At 39.9% G+C, this 13,861-nt stretch overlaps 1 pseudogene; it reads right to left on the reverse strand.

The window, feature by feature from the left end:
• Window positions 1-10,006: 10,006 nt before the first annotated feature.
• Window positions 10,007-11,529, reverse strand: LOC117721304 (uncharacterized; annotated as a pseudogene).
• Window positions 11,530-13,861: the final 2,332 nt, after the last annotated feature.

Raw genomic sequence — 13,861 nt, forward strand, 5'->3', positions numbered from 1 at the left:
GTATTTTTGCATTGATATTCATAAGCAAAATTTGACTGAAGTTCTTGTTCTTTGGTGGATCTTTTTATGGTTTTGGCATAAGAGTACCTATGGCTTCATAGAATGAATTGGTATTAGCTCTTCTTTGAAGGTCTGGTAGAATTCTGCGCTAAACCCTTCTGTTCATGGCACCTTTTGGTTGGCAGTTTTTTAACGACTGCTTCTATTTCCTAGGGCTGGTTAGATAGTTTTCTTGATCTAAATTTAAATTTGGTACACGGTATATGTCTAAAAAATCAATCGTTTTATCTAGATTTTCCTGTTTTGTAGAGAATAGTCTTTTGTAATTAGAGCTGCTAATTTTTTTGAATTTTTTTATTGTTATTTCTGTTTTCAGGTTCAATGTGTTTTTTGAATTTTAGTAACATTTTGTTTAAGAATGTGAGTGCCCTTGCATTGGGGCATAGATCTAAAGAACTGAGATTTCATCTAGATGGGCTTTTCTTTGAGTATGAAGTATCTTTCCCTAACTCTTTTGACTTCTTTTGATTGAAAGCATATTTTTATTGGATAATTTATTTATTTACAATACAGATGTTACCCCTATCCCTATTACTCCTCCCTAGACAAATTTCTTGTATACAGCAGAATGATGGATCCTGTTTATATATCCAGACTTTTAGCCTTTGTCTTTTTATCAGGGAATTCAATCCATGGATATTCAGACATAATGACCAATGATTGTTAATTCTTGTTATTTTGATATTGGTGGTAGTATGTGTGTGTGTGTTTGTGTGTGTGTGTGTGTGTGTGTGTGATTCTCTTCTTTTGATTTTACTTGTATGAAATTATTTATTTCTTACATTTTCTTAGGTATAGCTATCCTCATTGTGTTGTAGTTTTCCTTCTAGTATAGTCGGTAAGGCTGGATTAGTAGAAAGATATTGTTTATATTAAGTTTTGTCATGGACTATGGTGATTGTGGCCTCTTAGGATCTGCAAGAAAAAAAAACAGGCCCTTCTTGATTTAAAATTCTGTGAAAAAGTCTTGTGTAATTCTGAGTGGTCAACCTTTATATATTACTTGAACGTTTCTTCTTGTAACTTTTTAATATCCTTTATTTATTCTGTATATTTAGTGTTTGGATTATTATTTAGCACTATAATTTCTTTTGTGATCCAATCTCATTGGTGTTTTGTATGACTCTTGTACATTTTTGGGCATTTATTTCTTTAGGGAAATTTTTTTCTATGATTTTGTTGAAGATAATTTTGGGTCTTCTACTTCTTCTATTCCTATTATTCTTAGGTTTGTTATTTTCACAGAGTCCCCAAATTGCTGGGTGTTTTGCCTCATGAACTTCTTATACTTAACATTTTGTTTGACTGCTGTATCAAAGTCTTCTACCATATTTTGTATGCCTGAGATTTTCTCTTCCAACTCGTATTCTGTTGGTGATGCTTGCATTTGTAGTTTTTGTTCTCTTTCCTAGGTTTTCCATCTCTAGAAATGGATCAGTTTTTGTTTTTTCTAGAATGCTTCTATTCCCATTCTTAGTTCTTAGACAGTTGTATTCACTTCATTCATTTCATTCATGTGTTTGATTATACAGTACAATTCCTGTCTTTTTTTAAGAGAGTAATTTATTTGCTCTTTAAAATCCTGTATCAGATTTATAAAACTATACTTACAGTCATCCTTTTGTGCTTCACCTGGGATAAAATATAGATGAGTTGGTTTAGCTTAATGGCTGAACTTTGATGGTACAATATTGCCATGGCTTCTTCTGAATGTATTCTTTTGCTGTCCTTTAGTTCTCTCGTTGTCCCTGGTGTGGGCTGGATGATCCTGATGCAAATGAGACTTTTGTGTTGGCTATGTCCAGGCTGCCCCACCTGGCTAAGTATTGGAGAGGGATGGTTTCAAGCTTGTTGCTTCTAGAACCCCCTGTAGCCCTACTTAGAGAAGCAGGATGCTCCTGAGGTCCCACAGTCCACAGCCATAAACAGTTTATATTTTTTAAAAAAGGTATGCATGCTGTCAGATGCATTTTAGCTTGATGTTCTTTTTCTTGTTCCTCAATTTTTCTTTTCTTCCTCTCTCCCCTTCCTTGTCTTCTTTTTGTTTTACTCCCCCTCCTTTTTTTTAACCATACCCTTGTGCTTGGAGCAAAACATTTTCTTCTCTCCATTTCTCCACCAATTATTGAAATTTCTCATTGATGAATATTGTATCTTATCATAGAATGATTACTGCATTGAACACTTCCTTTATTTTATTTCAATTATGTATTCTTGCCTCAATCTCTCTTGAATGTCATCGAATTTCTTTTCAAATAGCCCTCTAAGCATGAGCTTCCTTCCTTTTGGGATTTACATTAATTTTTCTAAGACACTGCTCAGAGAAGACTTCTGTGGCAAGGGAATTACAAAGTAATAATAGTGTGGCTACTTTGAGTTGTGTCAAGAAAGAGTTGTTAAAAATTCAGAACAGTGGGAAAAAAGGAAAGAATAAAGATATATTGTAACTCTCATTGCAATAAACAAAAGCAGTGAGGGTAGTTTAGAAGATTTCTTGGTAAAAATTAAAACAGTCTTCAGCATTTTTAGAAAGTTTCTGCAAGAGAAGTGCAGAGCTGCTTTAAATTTGATCCACTTCATCTCTGACTTTTCTTTTATTCTTTCATAGATTACATTTCTAGCAGTTTCCCCTCCTTCCCACAGAGTCTTCCAAGACCTCCCAGGGATAAGACGCTCTGTGATTGTTGGTTCAGACTTAGTGAGTCCCTGTGAGTTAAGGTTTGTTGACTCTACTGGTTTTCTTGTGATCACTTTGACACCTTGGACTCCAATAATTATTCATCCCCCCTCTTTTGCAGGATTCTCAGACAAGATAGTTTTTTCTTTTTCTCTTTTTTATTGGAAATTTTATTTATTTACATTTCAAATGTTATTCTGTTGTAGCCTGAGCTACCCCATGTTGGGCGCCAAAAATGTTGAGTACAGCTCTGCCACACTCTGGGTGCCAAAAATGTTGAGAGCCGCACTACTCCACCTTTGGGGGCCAAAATGTCGAGGACTGCTCTATCAGTGTTTGAACTTGCACTGCCAAAAGCCTTGGGGGCTAAGTTGTTAGAGCCCACACTGCCCCAAGCTGCTCCAGTTTGCAGGTTGGGGTTTAGCAAGAGAAAGTGTGAGGATGGAAGAGAAGAATGGAGACCAGAGTGTGATTCAATCCCGTTTATTCTTCAGTCTCTCTTCTTCTCTCTTTCCAAGTCCCTTGTTCCTAGTCCCTAGTTCCTAGCACCAAGTCTCTAGTCCTAATCCCAGTTCCAGTTGTAATAAGTCTCAAGTCCTAATTCCTAGTTCCAGCTGTAATGTCTCAAGTCCTTATTCTGTTCTCTGTTTCCTTCCAAATTCTCTTCCAAGTGTTTGTTTTGAGTACAAGTGTCTACTACTAATTCTAAGTTCTTCCTCCAAGTGCCAAGTGCCTAACACCTAATACTTTCTTTTGTCTGCCTCTCACCTTTTATATGTCTTACTTCTAAGCCATACCTCTAAGTCACTCCCTTAAGTCATGCCCTTAGGTCTTATCTCTAAATCACACCTTTAAGTCTCACACACCCAAGGAAAAATCCTGGGTATCTAAAACAAGATGTTATCATAGTGTGCTATTGTAATTAGAGTAATCAAGTCTTTTGTCAGGGTATATGACTCAAGATGGCTGCAAGGATCATAGACACCTTCTGTTGGCTTCCCACATTATTTTCTTTCCCAGTTTCCCATCTGGAAATCCCCTATCCCATTCTGCCTCCCCCTGCTTCTATGAAGGTTTTCTTCACCCACCAACTCACTCTTGCCTCCCCACCTTGGCATTCCCTTACAGTGGGGCATCAAGCCTTCAAAGCACCAAAGGCCTCTCTGCCCAATGATGTTTGACTAGCCCATCCTCTGCTACATATGTGGCTGGAGCCATGAGTCCCTCCATGTACTCTTTTGTTGGTGTTTAGTCCCTGGGAGCTCTGAGGAGTATGGTTGGTTGATATTATTGTTCTTCCTATGGGGTTTCCAACTCCTTCAACTCCTTCAGTCCTTTCTCTAACTTTTCCTTTGGGGTCACAGTGATAGTCCAATGGTTGGCTGTGAGCATCCACCTCTGTATTTGCCAGGCTCCATGAGACAGTGATTTCAGGCTCCTGTCAGCAAGCACTTCTTGGCATCAGCAATAGTGTCTGGGATTGGTGAACATATTTGGCATGAATGCCCAGGTAAGTTAGTCTCTGGATGACCTTTCCTTCAGTCTGTGCACATGGCCACAGGGGAAAATTTCTGAACAGGACACCAATGGCTTATTCTCTAAGATCAAAAATAGACAATTGGGACCTCACAAAATTGCAAATATTCTATAACACAAAGAATACTGTCAATAGGTCAAAAGGGCAACCAACAGATTGTGATAAAATCTTTACCAATCCTACATCCAATAGAAGGCTAATATCTATATATACAAAGACTTCAAGAAGTTAGACTCCAGAAAATCAAGTAACCCTATTAAAATGGGGTACAGAGCTAAACAAAGAATTCTCAACTGAGGAATATTGAATTGCCAAGAAACACTTAAAAAAACTCCAACATCTTAGTCATCAGAGAAATGCAAATCAAAATAACTCTGAGGTTGTACCTCACACCAGTCAGAATAGCTAAGATCAAACACTCAGGTGACAGCTGATGCTGGCGAGAATGTGGAGAAAAAGGAACACTCTTTCGTTGCTAGTGGGATTGCAAGCTGTAACAACCACTCTGGATATCAGTCTGGTGGTTCCTCAGGAAATTGCATATATTGCTATCAAAAAATCAAGCTCTACCCCTTCTGGGCATATAGCTAAAATATGGTCCAATATATAACAAGGACACATGCTCCCCTATGTTCATAGCAGCCTTATTTATAACAGCCAGAAGCTAGAAAGAACCCAGATATCCTTCAACAGAGGAATGGATACAGAAAATGTGGTACGTTTACACAATGGAATACTGCTCAGCTATTAAATCCAATGACTTCATGAAATTCTTAGGCAAATTGATGGAACTAGAAAATATCCTGAGTGAGGTAACCCAGTCACAAAAGAACATGCATGGTATGCAGTCACTGATAAGTGGATATTAGCCTAGAATCTTGGAATAACAAAGATACAATTCATAGAGCATATGAAGCTTAAGAAGAAGAAAGACCACAATGTGGATGCTTTGGTCCTTCTTAGCAGGGGAAACAACTCACCAGAAGAAATATAGAGGCAGAGTTTGTAGCAGGGACTGTGTTTAGATATTTTATGCTGAAATCTTCTACAGTCCAGTAGAATCTTCACACTCATTATGCACATGAAAGGCTATGCATGATAGAAGGATGTTACTGGGTGGCTAGTTGTTACTTACTGATGGACACAAGGGTCAATTCTATTATTATTTATATGTTCTTGTATCATTAAATCTTTATGAAATAAAATTTCTTATAGAACTATCAATATTTAAACAAATCCCTAACCTCCTAATATCTTAAAAGGATTACATTCTCTTGAATGTAAAATTTTAGTCTGTTTGACCTGGTTAGAAGTTTTATATCATATTATGATTATGAACAATATATATTAATTCTGTAAGGGAATATAATGGAATGGAAGTCTAATAATATAAAATAGAACCAACAAATTTATGATACTAAGAAAACCACTGTGTTGTGAAAAAATACTGCTTTTTCTATTTAAAAAAGCAAAGTGTCTCTGGAGAATATTTAATCCTGTGAGATATTTACTTTTGTATTTAAAATTTGTTTGAATGATTTATGGTAGCTACCAGTCTTTTGTTGGAAGTTTAGATTTGATTATTTTTGCAGTATTCTTAAATCATATTTAAACATATGGCATGCTTACAACTATAACTTGGATGAACTTATGGAGGATCTTTCAGGCCACTAAAGGAAGCAGAGCACAGGACATTGTTTATGCTATTTTTTTCTTCTACTTCATTTTTCCTTTGGAACATAGTAATTGCCAAAACCTGTGTATTCATTTGCCAAGTCACAGTGACTTCACATATGGAACTACATAGAGGACTGTGAAATTCTCTCTTTTTATCCATGTCCAAAGTAGGACCATTATTTTCATTTATTTACTCAAGATCACTGAGTTTTTATACTACCTGCTTTGAACACAATCTCTTGGGGGCTTTCTGGTTAGTTAAAAATGTTATAAACATCAGAGATCTTCAAATTATCTAGTATTACAATAGAATAAATTTGACTTCACTGAAGAAGCTTCCTGATTAATGAGTAGAAAGGTTAGATGCTCTAATTAGTTATCTACAGAATTGTTGATAACAGACACCAATGATTCTGCACACTCTACTGAATATTTTCAGGACTATCTGATTGCCTTCTTCCATTCCTCCTTTTCTTCCTCTCCTCCCTCCTTCCCTCTTCATTACTTTTAACCTCAGGCCCCCATTTCCTCCCCCTTTCCACCTTTTTTCTCCCACCCTCTCTTTATTTTACTTTCCTCTTTTTTTTTCTTTCAAGTGTTGATTTTACAAAATAGAAAGTTTTATGGTAACATTTTCATACTCTTAGGCTCGCTTAAAAATAGTACTTGGAAGTTTCTCTCTTACAAGAACTTATTATTTATAATGATTTCAAAGCATCATTATAACTGTTGCTACAAAAGAAAGACAATAAGAACTATTTTTATTAGTAAGTATTATCATTGTAGGCAATGGAGTGGTACCTGTATTTTAAGACAAGTTCTATGTCAATCTTGTTTAAATTTATTTAGAATCCCCTTTTTAACTTGAAAATGAAACTGACAGCAATATAGTTCTTAAGTTTAGTAAACAGAAATTGGCATTGCATTTGGTGGAAATCATGAATATTTATAAAATGCCTTCATAACAAATGATCAGACTACCCACAGGATCCATATTAAAATTCCTTATATCATGAAGGGAGAAACTAGAATAAGCAAAGAATATTGATAGGGAAATGTAACTTTAACAATAACCTACAAATATATTCTTACATTTTGCCTTCCTTTTTAAATGTCCAATTTTCTGAGAAACCACCAGACTAATTTCCAATGTAGTTGCACCATCTTGCAATTCCACCAGCAATGGAGGAGTGTTCCTCTTTCTCCACATCCTCACCAGCATCTACTATCACCTGAGTTTCTTATCTTAGCCATTCTGACTGGTGTGAGGTGGAATCTCAGGGTTGCTTTGATTTGTATTTCCCTGCTGAATAAGGATGCAAAAGAACATACATGGTATTCACTCACTGATTATTGGATATTAGCCCAGAAGCTTGAAATACCCAAGATTCAACACACAGACAAAATGAAGCTCATGAAGAAGGAAGACCAAGTGTGGTTGCTTTGGTCCTTCTTAGAAGGAGTAACAAAATACTCAAGGAAGCACATATGGAGACAAAATGTGGGACAGAAACTGAAGGAGGGGCTGTCTGGAGACCATTCAACCTGGGTATCCATCCTGTGTACAGTCACCAAAGGTAGACACTGATTTGGATAGCAGGAAGTGCATGCTGACAGGAGCTTGATATAGCTGTGTCCTTAGAAGTCTGCCAGTGTCTAACATATTCAGAGGCAGGTGCTCACAGCTAACCATTGAACTGATTAAGGGGTTGCCAATGGAGGAGTTAGAGTGAAGACTGAAGGAGCTGAAAGGATTTGTGGTCCCATGAGGAGAGCAACAAAACCAACCAACCAGAGCTCCCAGGGTCTAAACCACCAGCCTGGGAGCACATAGGGAGGGACTCATGGCTCCAGCTCTATATGTTGGGGAGGAGGGCCCTGTAGGGCATAGTTAGGAGAGGAGATCCTTGGTCTCATTAAGGCTGGATGCCAAGTGTGGATGAATTCGAAAGTGGTGAGGTGGGAGTGGGGTGTATGTGGGAACACATCTTCATAGAAGCAGGAGGAGGGGAGGGTTGGATATGGGTTTCCTGCGCAAGGGTGGGGGATGGGGTAAGGGGATAACATCTGAAATGTAAATAAAATATCCAGTAAAAAAAAAAAAAGAAAAATGCTTGGGCAGCTAGTGTGATATTTTAGAAGAAAATATCTGAAAATAGTTTGAAATCCAAGACAGTCAGTACACACATGGCTTCATATGGTTATTACATTCTCACATTTGCCAAAAGCCTACTGACTCTCAACTGGAACTCACGAAACTGTTAGTATAACCAAAGACAAAATTAGTCAATGCTAACATAATGGATGTAGTCAAACAGTGTATGAATAATTATACCCTGTTGTGGCCCGAGCTTCCCCACACTTGGGGGCCAGAAATGTTGAGGACTGCTCTACCCCACATTTGGGGTCCAATATGTCTCGGACTGTTCTGTCAACATTGGGACCAGCACTGCCAAAAGCAGCTCTGGTCCGAGGGTCTGGGTTTAGCAAGAGAGAGAGTGAGGATGGATGTGAAGAATGGAGACCAGACAGAGTGTGATACAATCCCGTTTATTCTTCAGTCTCTCTTCCTACTCTAAGTCCCAAGTCTTGAGTTCCTAGTCCCTAGTTTTTAGTCCCTAGTGCCTCCAGTTTCAAGTTTCCAGTTCCAAGTTCTCTTCCAAGTGCCTGCTACCTAATGCCTAAAAACTAACTCCAAGTTGTACTGCCTAACCTAATTTCTAGTTCCAAGTTGTACTCTCTGAAGTGTCTGATTCTGTTTCTTCTGTCTGCCTCTCGCCTTTTATATGTCTCACTTCTAAGCCACGCCTCTAAGTCATGCCTTTAATCATACCCTTAGGTCTTTTCTCTAAATTCAATCTCTAAGTCACGCCCTTAAGTCACACACCTTTAAGTCTCACACACCCAAGGGAAAATCCTGGGTATCTAAAGCAAGATGTTATCAGAGTGTGCTCAGCTGTTGCAGGCTAATTGTAATCAAGTATCTTATCAGGGTATATGGCTCAAGATGGCTGCAAGAATGATAGCTGCCTTCTCTTGGCTCCCCACAAGGAACTCCACAGGAAGGCCAACAAAGTCAACTCACTTGAACCCTTACATAAACACACACAATATCACAAACAAACAGAAAGACAGGATGGAGCCTGCTCTCCTCACACTTTTCTGCACAGTGAAAACTGTAAACCCAATTTGTTCTTTTGATGACCCAATCATGAGACCTTGAATCCCAGGGACTCTCAAGGGATGGTCTATGTGTGGGTGGCAGTATACCTGTCCTCTAAGCCTAAGGAGATATAATGTCTTGGAACATTAGCCCAGTTTTTTTCTGATTTCTATAAGCAAATTTCTGTCCCTGTCTTTGTCTGTCTGTGAGTGTGTGTTTTTGTGTTTGTCTCCTCCTTTTTACCACAAACATATACATAGCTGTGCTCCACAGGCATACACACACACACACACACACACACACACACACACTCACTCAAACAAACAAAAAATTTAGTTTGGTATCAATTTGTTGAGTTTTTTTGTTGTTGTTGTTGTTTCATGTTTAATCCCTTTTAGATTCACTAGGTTAAGTCTTAACATTTTGTTGGCACTGGTTGCAAGTCTACCTGCCACACTTCAACACACATATTTACAGACCTACTTCTCTATGATTCACTGTATCTATTTGTCTATATATTGACCTACATTTTACTCATAGAACTGTCTGTAGACAGTTCATCTGTTTGTCCAACTGCAAAGCAAGTATCTGTGTTTATGTGTATCCATCATTCTAAAGATATGTGTACATAAACTCACAAAATAGATGTTAAGATAGGTAGTTGTGTTTATTTTTGATCCTGTTTTACAACTTGACATGGGACAAAAGTTAAGGTGTAAAAAATCCTGTAAAGAAGCCCAGTGAAAATTCCAGAAGAGTCTGCTGTGAAGTGTGTGCAGAGCCTGAGAGCCAGGGGTTACCTTGTGCCAGTTCCTCGCGGGGAGAGTGGGTATGTCCAGTCCATCCAAGTCCAGGACTTGCAGGCATTCTGATTCTGGAGAGCATTTGAGGTTCACTTTTTAGAGACCCTTTTGCTGTAGTCCCTGAGAGCCTTGGCCATAAGCGGAGCAGTTCTCTTAGCCTGGGTCTTTTTTGTGCTTCTTTCTCCAGAGGTCAGGTAGGAAGCCGTCTGGGCTGGGGGACTGGCAGGAGTCTCAGGAAGACTGTGTGAATTTTGGGTAGAGGCAACCCCTCTGGGTCCAGGCTCTCCTTGTTGTCCAGGGCTCTTGTGTTGATTGTAGAAGGAGATCATCATTGTTTGTCTGGCTTGAGACCTCTTGAGTGCTTTTGATGTGGGTTCTGGGTCTTTGCAGTCTCTCCTCTTGGGACTCCTGAAGCTGCAGGCATGTGTGGGACTCGGGTGGCTATAGGTTTGCATGCAGGTTTGGTTCTCTGGCCAGGACTTCTCTTCTGGCTGCACAGGCCCAACAATATCCTTACCAGCTTGGCAGTGGGCAACATCCCAGGTTCCAGGGGGCTCCTCAGCATGGAGCCCTAGGTGGGGTTTCTGCTGGAGACCGGCTGCAGGCCTCCTCCGACCTGAATAGACTCGGGTCTTGTGATTCTTCCTCAGCGCCCACTCCCAACCTGGGGCTTCTTGATTCTGCTGAGGGGCAGATGACTCCCAGACAACATCCCCTGGGAAGCAGGCTTGACCATTGGGGTGAGATTCTGGAATGGAGCAGTCAGTGATGGGACTCAGATCCTTGGAGCTTGGACACTCACATGAAGGTACCTTTGCAGGAAGCCTCTGCACCTCAGCTTGAAAGGGAAGTTCCCTCTTCCTCTTGCAGGGTGGAGGGACCTAAGAGGAAGGAGAGCATCAATCAACATTGAGGCAAACCCACAATGAACCAGCCCCAGGGTGTTTCTTCAGCTCCCAGTGGCCTGTTGGCTGGATCTTTCTGTCCCCCAAAACACAAGCCACTTGTGTTCCCCTGTCCCAGCCCCTGGCTTTCTGGAGATGGGCTTGGCTCCTTCATGCTGCCAAGGCTCCTTCAGGCTTACCCAGGGCATTCCTACCTGCACCACATTCTGGCCAGCTAGCTGCTGCTCCAGGTTCCATTTTACTCCAGAATCCCGGTTTGGACTGCTAGGTTCCCAAGGATCGGAAGCTATATGTGATGTTTGGCTTGGGTTCAGGCGAGAGATCTTGCCTGGGCTGCAGCTGCTGAGTCCAAAGAGGCCGTCTCTGCCAGCTCCTTGGGCTTCTTGGGATGTGGGTTCATGGGGCTTCTCTTCTGAAGAGTTGCTCTGGTGCTCCCTTGTGAAGCTCATCTCCAAGCCAAGGTCCTGCGGGCCCTGCGGGAGCCCAGGGGACCACTTGGCTACTAAGTCCTTTACAAATTGTATTAGAAGCTGCTGTTTCTTTAAGCGCTTGATTGTCTGTCTGAAGCCAATCTCTGCCAGTTTGTCACAGAGGATTGGCACAGTAGACATTTCCTTCAGTGTTTTGTAGATCTTTTTTTGGTCGGTCTCTCGGCAAAGGCAATCCAAGTGCTTCTGCAGGGCAGCTGCCTGAGAGCCCGACTCCATGTCCGCTCAAAAGGTCAGGATGGGAAACTCCCGGATCAATCTAAATGATTGGCTCAGCTCACGTCTGCCTCTAAGTCAGATGTGTAGTCTCCTGAGCAGAGGACACCTACAGATAGGCCCAAAACCTAGTGGTTCCTTCTTCTCCTGACACTGTCTTTTATAGTTGCAATGGGAAGATGGAGATTGCCACGCCTTGTCTCTAAGCCACGCCCACTGGCCAATTCTCAAGCTTTCTGATCTACCTACAAGCCATAACCTGACAGAACTGGCTCCTGACATATAGCCTACTCAAAGATGAGTCTCTGCAAGTTTCTCAGGTGACCTCTAGGGAGAGCAAAATCCCGAGAGAAACCCATAAGCCTAAAGTTCATACCCTGGATTTCTTTCCACTGCAGCATGATGAAAGAAAGAAACAAAAGTAAACCAACCAAACAAACACGAAACAGAAACAAAAGCAAACAATTGACAAAAAGAGAAAGAAAAAAGAAAGAAAGAAAAGAAGGAAGGAAGGATGAGAGAAACCAGGACGAAATCTGCTCATCTCATACTTATTTCCAGAGTTTAAAATGGCGGCATACTTCTTGGGTTATCCGGAAATCACCTTTCACTTCGATTGAATCTATCTGCCTGCCGATTTGCATCTTTGTCTTTCACTGTTTTGCTCATTATTACTGTTTCATTCCATTTCTAACTCTCCATTACAAAATACTTGTGATGTCTCAATACATACTTTATAAATTACTGGATGTACTGCTGGTTTTCTGCATGTCTTTTGTTGATCTGATCATGTGACCTTGGATCACAGGGACTCTCAAAGTGATGATCTTAGGGTGGGTGCTAATATGTCTGTGGTCTTATCCTAAGGAGAGATAATGTCTTCAAACTTTTGCCTAGTTTTGTTCTCATCTCAATTCTATTTGCTGCTTGCTGTTCTCTCTCTCTCTCTCTCTCTCTCTCTCTCTCTCTCTCTCTCTCTCTCTCTTTCTCTCTCTCTCCTTCCCTCTCTCTTTGTCTTTGTGTCTCTGTATTTATATTTGTCTCTTGTAATTTATCACACAGGAACACAGAAAGACATAAAAATAAAGAAAGATTCAAAGAAAGAGAGAGAAAGAAAGAAAATGGTATGCAATCTGATCTCTGCACACTTTTCTGCACAATTTAAAATCGTGACCCATCCATGTGACCTTGGCCCATTTAGCCCCATTAGGGCATGGACTTTTCCTAGATTTTTTGGGTACTGATGGCAAGTCTACCTGCTAGAATTCATCACACATATTTATGGACCTGATTCTCTATGACCCTATGTATCTGTTCATCAATATATTAAGCCAAATGTATCTTTGTAGAACTATTTGTAGACTGTTGGTCTAGTTGTTCATCTGTTAAGCAGTATCTATGTTTTTGTTTATCTAGCATTCTAAAATATGCAAACACATACTCACAAAATAGATTGGGAGTTTGTTATAGTTATTTATTTTTATTATGTTTTATAACTTGACATGGGATAAATATTAAGGTGTGGAAAAAATCTGTTAAGAAGCCTTTTCAATTCTTCCCCTAATTTTTCTTTAGTAGTCTCTGACATTAGTCCAATTGGTGGCTGTGAGTATATGCATCTGTTTCAGTCAGCTGCTGGTCTCTCAGAAGACAGCCATGCTAGTCTCCTGTCTGCAAGCACAACATAGCATTAATAACAACGTCACAATATTGTGCCCACCTATGGAAAGAATCCCAAGTTGGACCAGTAACTGTATGGGCTTTGGCCTTATCTTTAGTCTCTGCTCTATTTTTTCTTCCTTTTTTATTTTTTAACAGATAAAAAAAATTATGGATCAAAAAATTTGAAGGTAGGCTGGTGACTCCATTCCTCCATTGATGGCCCTGTTTCCTTCTGCCTCCCATGACTACATCATTCCCCCTTCTAGGTGGAATTGATTCATCCTCACTTGGGCCTTTCTTCTTTTTAAACTTCATACAATCTCTGGTTTGTATCATGAGTATTCTTCACATTTTGGCTAATATCCACCTCTCAGTACGTACATACTATTCATGTTCTTTTAGGTCTGAATTACCACATTCAGGATGATATCTTCTAGTTCCTTGTATTTGCCTGCAAAACTCATGATGTTCTGGTCATTAATAGCTGATTAGTATTCCATTGTGAAAGTGAACCCCATTTCCCGTATCCATTCTTCTGTTGAGGAACATCTTAGATGCTTTCTTTTCTGGCTATTATGAATAAGGCTACTATGGACATAGAAGAGGATGTGTCTTTAAGGTATGATGGAGCATCATTTGGGTATATGCCCAGGAGTGGTCTTCAGGCAGAACA

Source organism: Arvicanthis niloticus, chromosome 16 (genome assembly GCF_011762505.2).
Source record: "Arvicanthis niloticus isolate mArvNil1 chromosome 16, mArvNil1.pat.X, whole genome shotgun sequence".
Lineage (NCBI taxonomy): Eukaryota > Metazoa > Chordata > Mammalia > Rodentia > Muridae > Arvicanthis > Arvicanthis niloticus.